This window comes from Catharus ustulatus, chromosome 2 (assembly GCF_009819885.2).
Source record: "Catharus ustulatus isolate bCatUst1 chromosome 2, bCatUst1.pri.v2, whole genome shotgun sequence".
Taxonomy (NCBI): Eukaryota; Metazoa; Chordata; class Aves; order Passeriformes; family Turdidae; genus Catharus; species Catharus ustulatus.
Window position 1 is genome coordinate 42,425,903 of NC_046222.1, and position 13,700 is coordinate 42,439,602.

At 39.3% G+C, this 13,700-nt stretch overlaps 1 protein-coding gene across 1 annotated transcript in view; it reads left to right on the plus strand.

Annotated features, from left to right (window-relative positions):
• The window catches only part of LOC116993230 (rho GTPase-activating protein 42-like), a 149,997-nt gene that overhangs the window by 2,562 nt on the left and 133,735 nt on the right, over window positions 1-13,700 (plus strand).

Here is a 13,700-nt window from a genome sequence, read left to right on the forward strand (position 1 = left end):
ATTTAGAAATCCTGACTTATGCTCTGACTCAGTTGTAGATGCTGCAAGAACAATGTACCTGTTACAGCAAGTAGTACCTATTGTATATTTTTAGAGCACAGAAATTTGACTTGTTTAAGCAAATTAGCTATTCCTATTCAGCTTTAAAATCAGTGAAGTGGAAAATGCTTCTGCAGTCCTTTTATTTTTTCAAATTTTTTAAACATGTTTGAAAATCAAACTGTGAAGTAGTTCAGTGATAACGCTATTATTTGATTTTTAAATATTTAATAACCTACAAACCTGGAAACAGAACAGGCATTATTTACCAAGTTTTATCTCTAGATGATCTAGGATTTTTTATTTACACATTATTTGTAGGATCAGTTCTGATAGGGTAAAAGAATCTGAACTGTGCTGTAGAGCTTCAATGGAAATGAGTTTTGGAACCTGACTATGCTTAGAGAGGAGACAGTGAAACTGGTAGAAAACACAATAATATTTTAAAGGTTGCTAAATGTAAGTTTTATTATGTGAAATGACAGCATGTCCATGGTTTTGAAGGTAAAATTAAACTTCTGTATTACAAATGTTACAAAATTTTAAATGTTTTAGAATCAAGTAATGCAAGTTACTGTTTCAATGCAATGTTTATAAATACCTGGAAGATTCCACATAAACTGAAGGTAGAATAAATATGCTTAATGTAGTATGCAAATATTTGCATTTTATTTGGAATGGTCCCAAAATGAGTCAGACTTTATTTTAGTGTGGTTTTGCTACCTTAATTCAGGAGAGTACTGCTTTCCAAGGTGGCATGCAGATCTGTAATACTGTGTTCCATGAAGCAGCAGTTGACTATTGTGAATGCAATGGGAACTGATAAAGCCAGAATTGATATAAAATCCTCAGCAACTTTTTCCTATCATTTTTTACACTGTTTGAGTTTCTGAATAAACTGGACTCTGTGATTATACAGATTATACGTTTCAGTTTAGCTGCATGTTAGCATCCCATCTGCATGGCCATTGTGCCTACTTCAGCCTTGTCCTACAGTTAGTATTTATACAGATGGACTACACTTCCTTTGTCAAATCGGCTGAGGTACTAAATGCATTGCTGTCTCTTGAAAGATTTAGTTTATGCATGTAAGAGACTTACCTATTATATTAATTTTAGTTTTTTTAGTAGAGATTTAGCCCAGTGGATAGGCACATTTAAGTTGAAGCATATGGTTTTTTAGTACACCTACATGAGGGTTTTTGTTGTTAACTTAGGAATTAAAAGTATAAAAAACTTTTTAGAAAAAATGGCTTCCTGTTACAACTGACCTTGATTATTAGGTAACTGTTGATTTTATAATTTCTTCAGTTGCCGAATTGAATAGATATTTCAGGTGCACGTTGAAAGTGCAAATACCTAAATGCTTCACATTGTGAGGTCCAGCTGTAGAATGACTCCTAAGGCAGAATTGATATTTTTTCTTCTTGTTCATTCTAGGTTGTTTTCAATTAAAACAGTAAGTCTGTTTTTCCCTGTAGTTTTTGCCAGTATGTACTTTAAAATGTCTTTGTAGTTGTCTTCTGAAAAGGCAGCTTAGTCCAGGTGTGGTCCTGTAGATTATATAGGAAATTCCATTATAGAATTACTTGTTTGCTTTTAATTTCCATAATAGGCTTACTGAGTTGCCAAAGTTAATAAATACTGTATTTAACAATCCAGAAAAGTGACATTTATCTAGTGCAGGTCATCTTATGGCTCATATGCAGAAGCCTTCTGTTTCTCCCTCTGATTTTTGAGGCCCTCTCCATTTTAAGTCCTATCAAATTCACGGATTCAAAGATGAGAACTACCTAAGTTTTGGGTTAAGTGTTTGAAAGTTTAGTATGTTTACAGCTGTTTTAAGTAATTACTATACTTTTTCAAGTGTCTTAGTATGATGCAAATAGTAATTCAGAGCTGTGCTGTTAGATATACATATGATATAAATGAGATATGGCAGATATCTTTAGGATTTTGTAATTTAATAGCAGTAATTTTATTTTACTACTTGACACAAGGAGAACCAGAGACACAAGATGGAAATACTGTCTTTTGCAAGGGGTGCAAGGGAATATTATTTACCAGGGTTTTATAGAAATTTCACACAAGACTGTCAAGTTGCTTGTCATATTTCAGGGTTTTCAGGGATGATTCATTTCTCTACTAAACCTAATTATAAAAATACTATGATGAACCTGTTTATACATAGGGAAATTTGGGGATTAGCTCCCTGAAAAAAAAAAGAAAAAGGACAAAATTACAGCATGAGAACTTAAATTTTTTTTATCTCTTTGGGGATTCTTTTTTTCCGTATTATAAACAAAACCTTTGTATCTTTCCAGAGAGATGCATTTTCCCAGATATCTTTGCTTTACATATTTTCATAAGATTATGTCTACAATGTCTTTTCCAGATTGTAAGTGAAGCAAGATTGAGTTCATTGAATACTAACTGCTGAAGTTTGATAGCAGTCATTCTCCTTTATTTATGTAGCTGTAGATTACATTTCTTAGTCCCTAAGTATATTATTCCCAATAAAAAAATTGAAAAGTTCCCTCTTAGTAGGGCCATGCATAAAGATGTGGTGCTAACTAAACTAGACCATATGGTCTGTGTTGCTCTGGGATATTACCAGTCACACTTACTTAGTAAGTAAGCATTCACAGTAGCAACTTCATGGAGCACACTTGTGGTCATCATGCCTACTTCAGCCCTGTAATACAACTAGCATTTACAATGAGAGACTAAAATTTATTTTTTCCTACTTAAAGGAAATTAAAACTTACTCATTGCCATTAGGATTTTGTATTTTTTTTTTTTTTTAAAGTTATCTGTTCCATTGCTGTCCTCTTGATTCCTAGAAAAGCTGTTCTGGAGCAGAAAGTAGAAAGAGTTAAATGGACCAAATAAGTATTTATTGAAAAGGATAAAAAGGATAGAAGGGTACACCTTGGGCAGTGCAAGAGCCCAGCCTGGGCTACACCCAAATCGAATCCAAGATAGATCCCAGTCATGAGTTTTACACTTTTACAAGTTTTGGTTCATCTCCATATTGGGGTCAATTGTCCAACCACAGCCCCAGGCTATGAAGTTGCAACCCCATGGCTTACCCACTTCCCTTCACTGTTGTTTATGCTTTTTGGGTAATGGTTGTCCTTGATTTTCTGGCTGGGAAGGGATTGTTTTGTCTAACTACCCCGTGAAGAGAACTTACTAACACCTAATATGAAGTTTCAGAGTTACACATCAAACAGTAAAGAGTCTGAAAAAATAAAAGCTAAAATCCAAGGCATCACTGTTACTTCTGATAGGCTTTTGTAGGGTTCTGTGCAATCTCTGCTGGTGGCTGCATTATCTATGGATTATGGATGTAACTTTCAAAATAATTTCTAACAGTGTTCTGCCTTTTATGCAGAGACACCAGCAGTAAGCTGGTTGGTGGCCAGAGAAGGATCTTAATTGCTTCCTCTAGTGCTTAAAGCAGCTGCAGTATGTATCATATTATCTTTAGCCAAATATATGTGAAGAAAACAAATACCAGGATGTAGTGGACTGTTACAGAGTGCATTATTTTGTGGCCATCGCATAATGTTTCCTTTTGAACCAGTAATACCTGCAGGTGAATATCCATACTGTCAGTAATGATTATGTATTAACAAAGACCTTGAATGACTCAACATGGGTGTTCTTAAGCCTTAATATTGAAACTGGTATTCTTTAGAAAAACATGGTAATTGGATTATGTCCGGCTACCAAAGGAGCAGTTTTGAGTTTCAAATGCCACATGAAATGATGTGCTTGAAAAAGAGATTGTGGATTTTTTTTTTAAAAAATAGGTTTTTTTCTACTGATTTCTTTAAAGGTCAAATCTAATCTGTTTCTTAATGGGCCACTTGGCTTGTTGTCTACTATGTGCTTCATTTGCTATGAATAAGATAAATGAATTCTATTAATAAGAGACCAGCTGCTTCAAGAATATTGTCTTTACTACAATGGAAAATATGATGCTGTGGTCACTGAACTTGTCTAGATCTCTTGGGTTTTGTGGGCAGAAGTGCTACAGCAATTTGCAGTTTCCTGTAATAGTAAATAACTTCGTATCCATCCTCTGAAAAAAAAATACCGGGGACAATACAGTCCTTTTTCCTACTGAATAAGTAAGCCAGTACTATATCTTTGGCTTTCTGTTTTTCCCTATAGTCTCAAGACTGCAATTATAAATAAATCTGCAATATAGGGAAATTTGGTACCATGAATTTACTTTATTAAATCCAGTCTCATGCTTATATTACATAATGTAATCCCTACTTGTCAAGCTCCATTTTAAAAACAATTTTTATCATTTCTATTTCTGCTAGAAGGGTGTTCTAGAACCTCATTATTCTGAGAGTTGGATAACTCATTAAAAATAAATTTAATCTGGAAATTCAAACTTGTTTATGCTAATTTTCCTTTCACTCAACATTTCTGCACTGTTGTTTACTTGGATTTTCTTGGTAAATAATCACATCCTTTTCCTGGACTGAACAAGCTGTTCACATCCTCTCTTCTAAGAAGTTCTCTGGTCTCTTGGTCTTTTAAGTAGCTCTTTTTGATGCCTTTTAAAATTCACTTTTAGGTTTTCAAGAGCTCTGAAAATAGGGAAAACAAAACTGTGTAGTATTCTTTATCTTTCCTCTCCATATTCTGTGAGAGCATCAATCATTAAATCAAATCAATGCTTATGGTCTTCTTTTGACTATGTGGTGCTATGGATTCCTCAAGTGTATGACTAAAGGTGAAAAAGTCTTAGGATCTTATAGGTAGTAGCAATGAAGTATATATTTAAACTCAAGAAAAATAACTTGACCTTCTTCCATATTAATATAGAATTGAAGTACTGTTGGGCAGTAATGTAACCTCCCATTGGCACCCTGTGAAGTGCAAATAGCTTTTACTAGAAAGATATATTTCACAGCATGTTAAAAACGCCAGTCTATGTTACAGTGTAGTTTTTCAGATTAGTCAGAAGTTATCAATTTAAATCACTTCCCTCTCCTGAATTATGCAAACTTGTATTTCACAGCACACAGAAGCTTAAACATGTTACTGTACTCTGGTGTTTTGCTTAATGTAGTTCAGACATGGCAAAACAGTATGGAAATGTTGTATGTCTTAAGAAGACTTATCTTCTTTTAGCTCAATATTAAAAGGAGGATACAAGGTGCTGCAATGCCTCGGTCATGTAGTTTGTTCTACTGCTGATGTTAGTTGATTTGCAAGTTGATTAAAGAAAGGTTTGCATGTCAGATATGGGTTATAGTGTCTGTTTACAAAGATACTCTTGGTCTCAGAAAGATATTACGTAAATAAAGCTGGTATCACCATTAGGATCAATGTTTTACTTTAAAAGCCTTTAAGTAAAGTAAATATAATGAAAATAAAACAGGTAACAATAAGAAGAATCAATTTGTGCCAAGAGGTTGGACCAGATGACTCTCGAGGTCCCTTCCAGCCTGGTATTCTGCAATTCTGTGATTTGATCCTGTACAACCATCTGTGTGACATGGGATCAGCTTCTGGTGTCTTCTCGCGGAAGTCATCTATGCAGCCCTCCTCCACCTCTACCTTGCCATGTGAATCCAGTAAGGCTCTTCTCTAAGTGCTTTCAGTGCTTCTGTCTGTGGAAGAGAAACATTTTGGTTCCTCTTCTAATAAGCAGCTGCTGTCTAGGACTTGATGACTGAGAATTGTTTTGTTGTTGTTCATGGGGACAGGTTAACTTAGGAAAAGAACAAGATGATGACTTATTAAAAAACTGCAAAGGCTTTCAATTCTTTTACAGTAAATCTTAGTGGGCATTCATTCTGACCTCTTTTAGACTTCTGTTAAGGATATAATTTTTTATGATGACCTCTTCCTGCTGCTTTCTGCACAAAAAAACTTGGACAAGAACTGGTTGCTTCCAGAAAATTATCAAATATAAAAATTGTCTTTGCTCTTCTTTCCCAGGTCCTCACCCTTGCCACTATCTCAACAGTATGCACAGAAAAGCCCCACAAATCCTTGGTAGAACAACCAATGCAGAGGGTAGGGTTTCATAGTAAAGACATTTCATTTTGAGTTGAGTTCTTTGTTTACTAATTGAAAGTGCATAAGAAGGAATAATTGGATTTATTTAAATTTTTTTTTTCCTCTACTGTAATAATTAGATCAATTTCAAGAAGTGGCCAAATGTCAGTGTAAGTATGTGCAGATCTGTTCTTAAAAGCCACAGTGCAGGTCATATTTAAATGGGAGAGCAGAGAGATTTGGAATATTATGGTGGTACATGTTGATGTTCAAAAGCCTTCCTAGATTATCAGTATCGTCAAGGCCTTTGGAGCACTGGGACCATGCTATTCAGAAAGTTTACATTCCTCTGTAAGCCCATTCCTTGCATCTTCTCACCCTTTTCTGTCTTACTTACCTTTAACCTTTGTTTACAAAGGATGAGGAGGAGTTGAGAGAGGTAGAAGTTTAAAGAACACAAGAACTCATTTTCTGTGGAATTTACTATTTGTATAAACTGTTACTTTAAATCCATGAATAATTTAGAGGGGTGATTTTCCTCTGAACCTAAAATTACTTAAATGTTGCAGGGAGCATGCAGAAGAAGCTTGCTGCTTTGAAAAAGATTGCTCTGAGCCTGAGGTTGTCAATTTAAAAAATTGTTCCCTCTTTGAACCTTTTTATGTCTAGAACTACCACTACCATTAGATCAAGCTGTATAATGCTACTTCAAGAAAAAAATTTAATACCTTTCCATGCTCCTCTTGTGATTTACTAGTTAGCCTACATACACATGGAAGCTATGGAGCCATATCACTTACCTTCCAGGAAATCTTGAAATAAGTAAGACTTGAGCTTTACTGTAGGAGTAAACTCTCCCAGTTTCAACATGTTATTGACCAAGCCTGATGGTTAAAACTAAGAAAATAGTGCAGTTTCGTAAGCATCATAAATGCCTGATGACATGTTTTTTGACTCATAGGTCTTTGTCTAGGAATTGCTGACTGGTTATTTTTGTACAGATTGTATATGAGAACTTGTTACCTTAATTTGATAAATTTATTAATGTAAGTCAGTTCAACTGAAGCAACAAGGAAATGAATGCACTGTAGCTTTCCAACATATTTTCTTATTAATAATGGCCAATGCTTCACTCTGGTTTTTAGTGGGAATTCCCTTGCTTTTTGTTTTTTAAAAGTGTGGTGAGACTTCTGTATTGGAAAACCTGCTTTTTGTTTTTTGAGAGTAGAAAATTGTTAGAATCGCAGCAAATCACTCTGTTATCCTTGCATAATCTGTTTGGGGACATTTTGAGCAAGTAAAGAGACATCAAATGTGGCAGGGCAGCTAACAGACTGTGGGAGGTATTTGGCTGGTGGAGGGGAAGAGGAGTGCATTTAATAGGGTGGACATGGGCTTGCAGAATGCCAGATGCCAGAAGTATGTCTGCAAGTATCAGATAAAGGATTTTATGGATAGTTGTTGCATTTATGGATGTTGAGTCTCATCCTGCTGCTCATTTTCTGGAGAATGCTGAAAGTTTGTGAAGGCACAAAGAAGTTTCTTTTGAACATTTGAAGAGCATATAAACATGCTTCAGCTTCTTGAAAGACCATGAGCACCGTGTAGCATATATTTTTTGCCATTACTTAATCTGAAAGTTAAAGATTCATTTATATCAAAGGAAAAATTCTTGATGGGAAGTTTCTCTAAGAGAAAGTTGGCAGAAGCTCTATAAATTAAGATTATTTTCCTGCAACTGCAAAGCTAGTAAGATACTTCCTTAAGATTATAATGGACTTTTCTTTGCTGGAAAATCTTAAATTATATGGATTTTTTTTTCCCCTAAGTTGCAGTCTTGTTCACTTATACCTGTTGAACTTGAAGAATTAAATCCTGAAACTCCTGTTCAGGGTAGCAGGGCTTGTTGATCACATTGTTTTTTTCTTGCCTTAAAAAGAAATGTTTTCAGCCTACTTACAAGTCGTGAAATTACATTCCTTGAATGTACATGTGTGAGTGAAACTTGGAAATCTGTGAAGAATACATCCTTAAGATATTTTACAGTTTAATGTTTTTCATGTTTTAAATGCTTGCCACTAAGGATTCAGACATTTCCTGCTGGTACTCCTTACTTTGGTATCAGCATTGTGATTCAAAATGGAGGTGCTATGCTGTAGTAACTGTCTTGGTGGGGGATGTTCTTGGTGGCTGGTTTTGTTGTTTTGGTTTTTTTTTCCTTTCCCTTTATTAGTTTTGAACCCTAGACTGTATTATTTTAGTGTATCTACATGCCCATGGAAAATAGGTTGAAACAAAACCAAATAGTTGAAGATTGTAATACTATGTTTCTTTTCATATATACAGACACTAAATAAATATGTTCGGTTCAAGTTACTGTGTTGCAGTATGTAAAGATAGCAAATTTACATTTTCAAAGATCCTTAACGTCAGTAAACTGAGTTTAATAGCTTAACTTTGTTATCCTATTGAGATAAACATAGTCTGAACTACTTAAAAAACTTAAAATTCTCACAGTTCTTGTATATAAGGTGTTTTGTCTTGTCATCTACTACCGTAGCTGTTTTAATTGGAAACTGACATAAGGACACAGAGGTGTGTCTGAGCAGATTCTTGTAGGCATAAATACAAGCTTGGCAATAGGCTTAATGAAGTTTTCTCACAAACATAGTCAGTATGGTAGGCTTTTTGCTACGTGAGCTTAGAGCTGCTGCATCTTCATGCTGTTTGGGAGCCTAAGGTCAAATGAGAAATCCAAAATATTTCATTTCATGAAGAGGCGTTTAGGCACAGCAGGACATTTCCTGTTTACGTAGCCAAATTTTCTTTATATGCTGAGAGATTTCCTGATGCACTCATAAGAATTTTTGAGTTTGCCCTTTAAACTATAGCTTCTGTTGCTTAGCTGGTTGAAGATGCCATCATCTACACCCTAGCCAGCATGACACAACTCATTTTCCTGAACCGGTGGGATGTTCATCTAAGTCTTACCATCTTTTGTTTATCCTCAGATTGCAGAATGAAAGATGAAAATGTTAAGGCCACTTGAAGAAATTTGTTTCACATTTATCTTTTCAAGTCTAACTGAGAAGTAAAAAATTACGTTTTGTAAAAGTACAGTTTTTACCATTCTTTTTTCCTCTGTAATCCAAGGGACTCATTGATCTCTGGTCTAAGTAAATTCAACCAGTGAATTCACAGGATCTGCTGCTTTCCATGCAACCTAAGAACTTAAATTATTATATTCTTATACAATATTGATACATAGTGCTACCTTTTCTGTTTAGTGCCTTCTCTGTGTAGTTGAAATACAACAGGTTAAAATGTGTTTATTCTTACTCTGTTTGTATTGCTACAGCACAGCAACAATGAAGCTATTCATTTTGTTGATTCATTTAGTTTTACTCTTGTCTCTTAATGGAGCATATCCCAAATCTCCCTGGGAATGGTAATCATCTTAAATTTACTAAAATGGCATTGCAGATCAGGTGGGTTTTTTTCTCCACCAGCTTTCTGACAGCTTCCAAATAATTTGTCAGTGAAATATGCATTATGCTGTCAAAACTCCTCCTCACTGATACTCCTGAGCCCCTCTGATACTCTGTATGAGAAGCTACAGTTGTCAGTGCACCTTGAGACTTCAAGACTGTTTTGCTTGTGTCACTTCTCTTGAGGAGTCATTATGGAGCTCTGAGTACTGTGTTGCTGGGTTGAGTGTCAATTTTGCAGTGTATTCTTGAATGTTTAATGTTCCTAAAGGAATCCATGATATTTTGACAAACACGTCTCTTGTCCTTTTGTAAATCAAAATGGCACTTGAACAACAATACATTTGTACAGATGGAATAAAACACAAGACAGCAGTGTTACTCATACTAGTGGATGGGTTGGGGGATGATGTTTTAGTGACTTGATATTTTCTTGGTTGATTACTTGGTCTTGTTCTTTTTAAAGCATAATAAGTGATGTAAATCTTGGTCCCCCTGCCCCTTTGTGGAATATGAAAGAGGGGCTAAGTGCATGAAGATGGGCAGAGACTGAGGTTCTGCACCAGTGGGAGGTGGTTTGTGTGTATCAATCTCTCATCTGGATTCTTGGCAGACATCAAAGTTAAACCAGTTGTATGCCAAGTTCTTACCTTTTTTCTTGTCACAGTTGTTCTACAGTAAAGAAACCCTGTGATTTGGGGAGATTTATCTTTAATTTGTATATCTTTCTATAACTTTGTTTTCTGCTGTATGTAAGCAGGTGTTAAGTACAGTAATTTCACGGTTACAAGCCACACTGACTATAAGCCGCATCTCTGGGTGTTGGCAAGCATTTCTATCTTTGTCCATACACAAGCTGCACCCAATTATAAGCTGCTCTGTCGTTCGCAGCGAGGACCCGTGTGCAACAAAGTTGCCAAATAGTAACAGAATCGCGGGATCGGGGGATGGGGGTTTACTGGCTCGGCTCGGGCTGTGAGGGGCTACCTACAGCGCCAGGTGGCCCAGCTCGGTGGGGCCGCTCGGCAGGGCTGCTCGGGGCCAGCTGCCGCTGCTGCTGGGCTCGCTCACCCCGGCCTGGCGCTGCCCCGCAGCAGTAGGCGGGGATGGAGCCCGCCGGCACCCGCGGCAGCAGGCAGGGATGGAACCTGCTGGCACCCGCGGTGGCAGGAGGGGAAGGAGCACTCCTGCTCCTGCGGCAGGTGGGGGCAGAGCTTGCCTGTTCCTGCGGCAACAGGCGAGGATGGGAGCCCCCCACCTTCCCCCCGGGCCTCGGGGATGGCAGCACGGAGCCCCCTGCCTCTCCCCCGGGCTGTGCTGCCTGAAGGAGGGAGTCCCCAACCTTCTCCCACCTTTCCCACCCGCCCCGCGCTGCTGGCACTGAGCCGGCTCCACCCACTGCGAAACAGAGTAACCAATTTATAACAATCACATAAATGCCGGGTTTTACTGGCAGTTGCTCAATTCGGCACCTCGGTTTGCACTTCTGGGGTTGGAAATGTCAGAAAATTATTCACATATTAGCCGCCCCTGAGTGTAAGCCGCATTTCCGGGGTGGGAGCAAAATTTTAGTCAAAATAGTGTGGCTTGTAATCGTGAAATTACTGTAATTTTAATGTCTGTGAAGAATTATGGGGGCATTTCACTTCCATCTCAGTTTCTACATATGCCTTTAAGTTGAAATTTTGAAAAAAAAGTTATCTACAAAACACTAAGCACTATTTTTAACATCTGAATTACTATTTGAATTTGTTTCATTTGGATACTTATAAAACAGGCATTTTTTATATATTATAGGAGTGGGATCTTGAAACAGTTGATTAGTACATTTTATTGAAATAGCATAGGCGTTCATTTTTTTCTGAATCTAAACAGATTGTTCAGGTAATCCCTACTATCAGTGCAGTAGAATTTTTTATGCTGCTTTATGTCATACTACCCGCAGAAATTTTGTCATACTGTTTTGTTAAACTTCATTAAAAGTATGTTGGCTCTTTAAATATGAAGTCTTATATTTCTGTAACTCTTCATTCATTCCAGTGTAAGGATTGTATTTGTGCTTCTCAGGGAAATTTAAGAGGGAGGATCTTGATCTTCAACATGGAGTTTGGTCTCTCTGAAATTTGCTTCTGCTTCTAAAAGGATGTCAAATATATGGAAAGTTTGGTTGATTTTTTAAACAAACACACCCCCATACATTGATAAGACACTTCTGCAAAAAACTGGTTGTTTCCCCATGGAGCAAATTAATGTAGTCCTGTTATTACTGAAATGCAAGTTTCAGATTTTGTGAGGATGCTTATGTTTAGAGTTATGTTAGCATCTGTGCAGTCTCAGCAGAGCCATGCACTGTGCCTTCAGACCTACAGAATAAAACTGGCCAGTCGGTGACCCTGACAGAAGTACTGAGCTTCTATAAATCAGACAAGGAGAACCTCTGAATTGCAAAGCTTTCTGCTAAAGTTTCCCCAAGTGTCCTCAAATAGCCCCTTTTCAGAAAGGGATTTATCTTACCTGGGTTGAAATCCAGGTGTCCTGTTAGGCTCCACACCAGTCTGTGACAGCAAGCAGGAGTTTCATGATTGAAATATGCATTGCGGGAGCAAAAATGTTTCCTTTGTTGTATGCCTGCTGCTTGGTTATTTTATCTGACAATGATAATTTTTATTCTATGAGAAATAGTAACTGTCATCTGTATACATTGCCTGCCCTCCCTGTTCATCTGGGTTTGGATTTGAGTTTTGTTGGGTTTTTTTTTTAGGTCTTTCCTTTCTTTCTTCATTCTTTTGTTTTGTTCCCCAGCTGCTTTGAGAAGTTCCAGTCTAGATAGTTTCTGCTTTTCTGATAGCAAATCTGTCCTCTGGTTGTCCTTTGTAACCTCTTTATGGTAACCATGCCCATTCTGAGTTAGATTACAAGAAACTTCATAAAATATTCAAGGCAGGAATGCATCAAATAGTGATAGTTTCTGCTTTTTCTTTTTTCTCTACTAGGCCTTAATATTTGTGACTGTTGCTGATTGTTGAGTTGATATTATAAAATAACTGCCTGCAGTGACTCCCAAGATCTTTCAAGTATTAAAGCTAATGTAAATAGCATCACTATGTGGATATATTTTTTGAATATACATTAGCATGTGCTTCCTAAATATAATTTTCCTAGATCACGTTACCTCCTTGGCATTTAAGATTCTGACATCCTTCTGCTACTTTTCAAGAAAGGAAAAAATGAAAGCTGATTATGAATACACGTATCAGCAGCAAAATACAGTAATTTCACGAATACAAGCCGCACCAATTTGACCAAAATTTTGGTGGAAACCCGGAAGTGCGGCTAATATTCCGGGGCGGCTAATATATTAACAAAATTCTAAAAGCTGCCAACACGGAAGTGAGAGCCCGCGGCAGCCCCAAGCCAAGCTGGAGCCCGGCCGGCCCCGGCAGAGGTGGGAAAGCCTGGCAGAGGCGGGGCCAGCAGTGTGGGGGGCGGGCGGCTGAGCCTGAGCCAGCAGGGCGGGGCAGGGGGGGCGGCAGAGCCGGGTCAGTAGGGCGGAGGAACCTGGGAGAACTGGGGCTAGCAGTGCAGGGGAGCATGGCAGAAGCAGGAAGGCCGGCGGGTGGGGCTGCCTGGCAGCGGGGGAAGCCCAGCAGAATCGGGGCCAGCAGCATGGGGGAGCCCGGCGGTGCGGGGGCCTGCAGTGCCGGCCAGGGCGAGGAAACGCGGCGGCGGTGCAGACAGGAGGGGGCGGCCGGCGAGCCCGGCGGCGGCAGCCCGCCGGCAGGGCTAGGGAATGTGGCGCGGCGCGGCCGGCGAGCCGGGCGGCGGCGGCGGCAGCCCGCCGGCAGGGCTAGGGAACGCAGCGCGGCGCGGCCGGCGAGCCGGGCGGCGCCGGGCAGGGCTAGGGAACGCGGCGCAGCGCGGCCGGCGAACCAGGCGGCGGCAGCCCGCCGGCAGGGATAGGGAACGCGGCGCGGCCAGCGAGCCGGGCGGCGGCGGCGGCAGCCCGCCGGCAGGGCTAGGGAACGCGGCGCGGCCGGCGAACCGGGCGGCGGCGGGCAGGGCTAGGGAACACGGCGCAGTCGGCGAGCCGGGCGGCGGCAGCCCGCCGGCAGGGCTAGGGAACGCGGCGCGGCCGGCGAG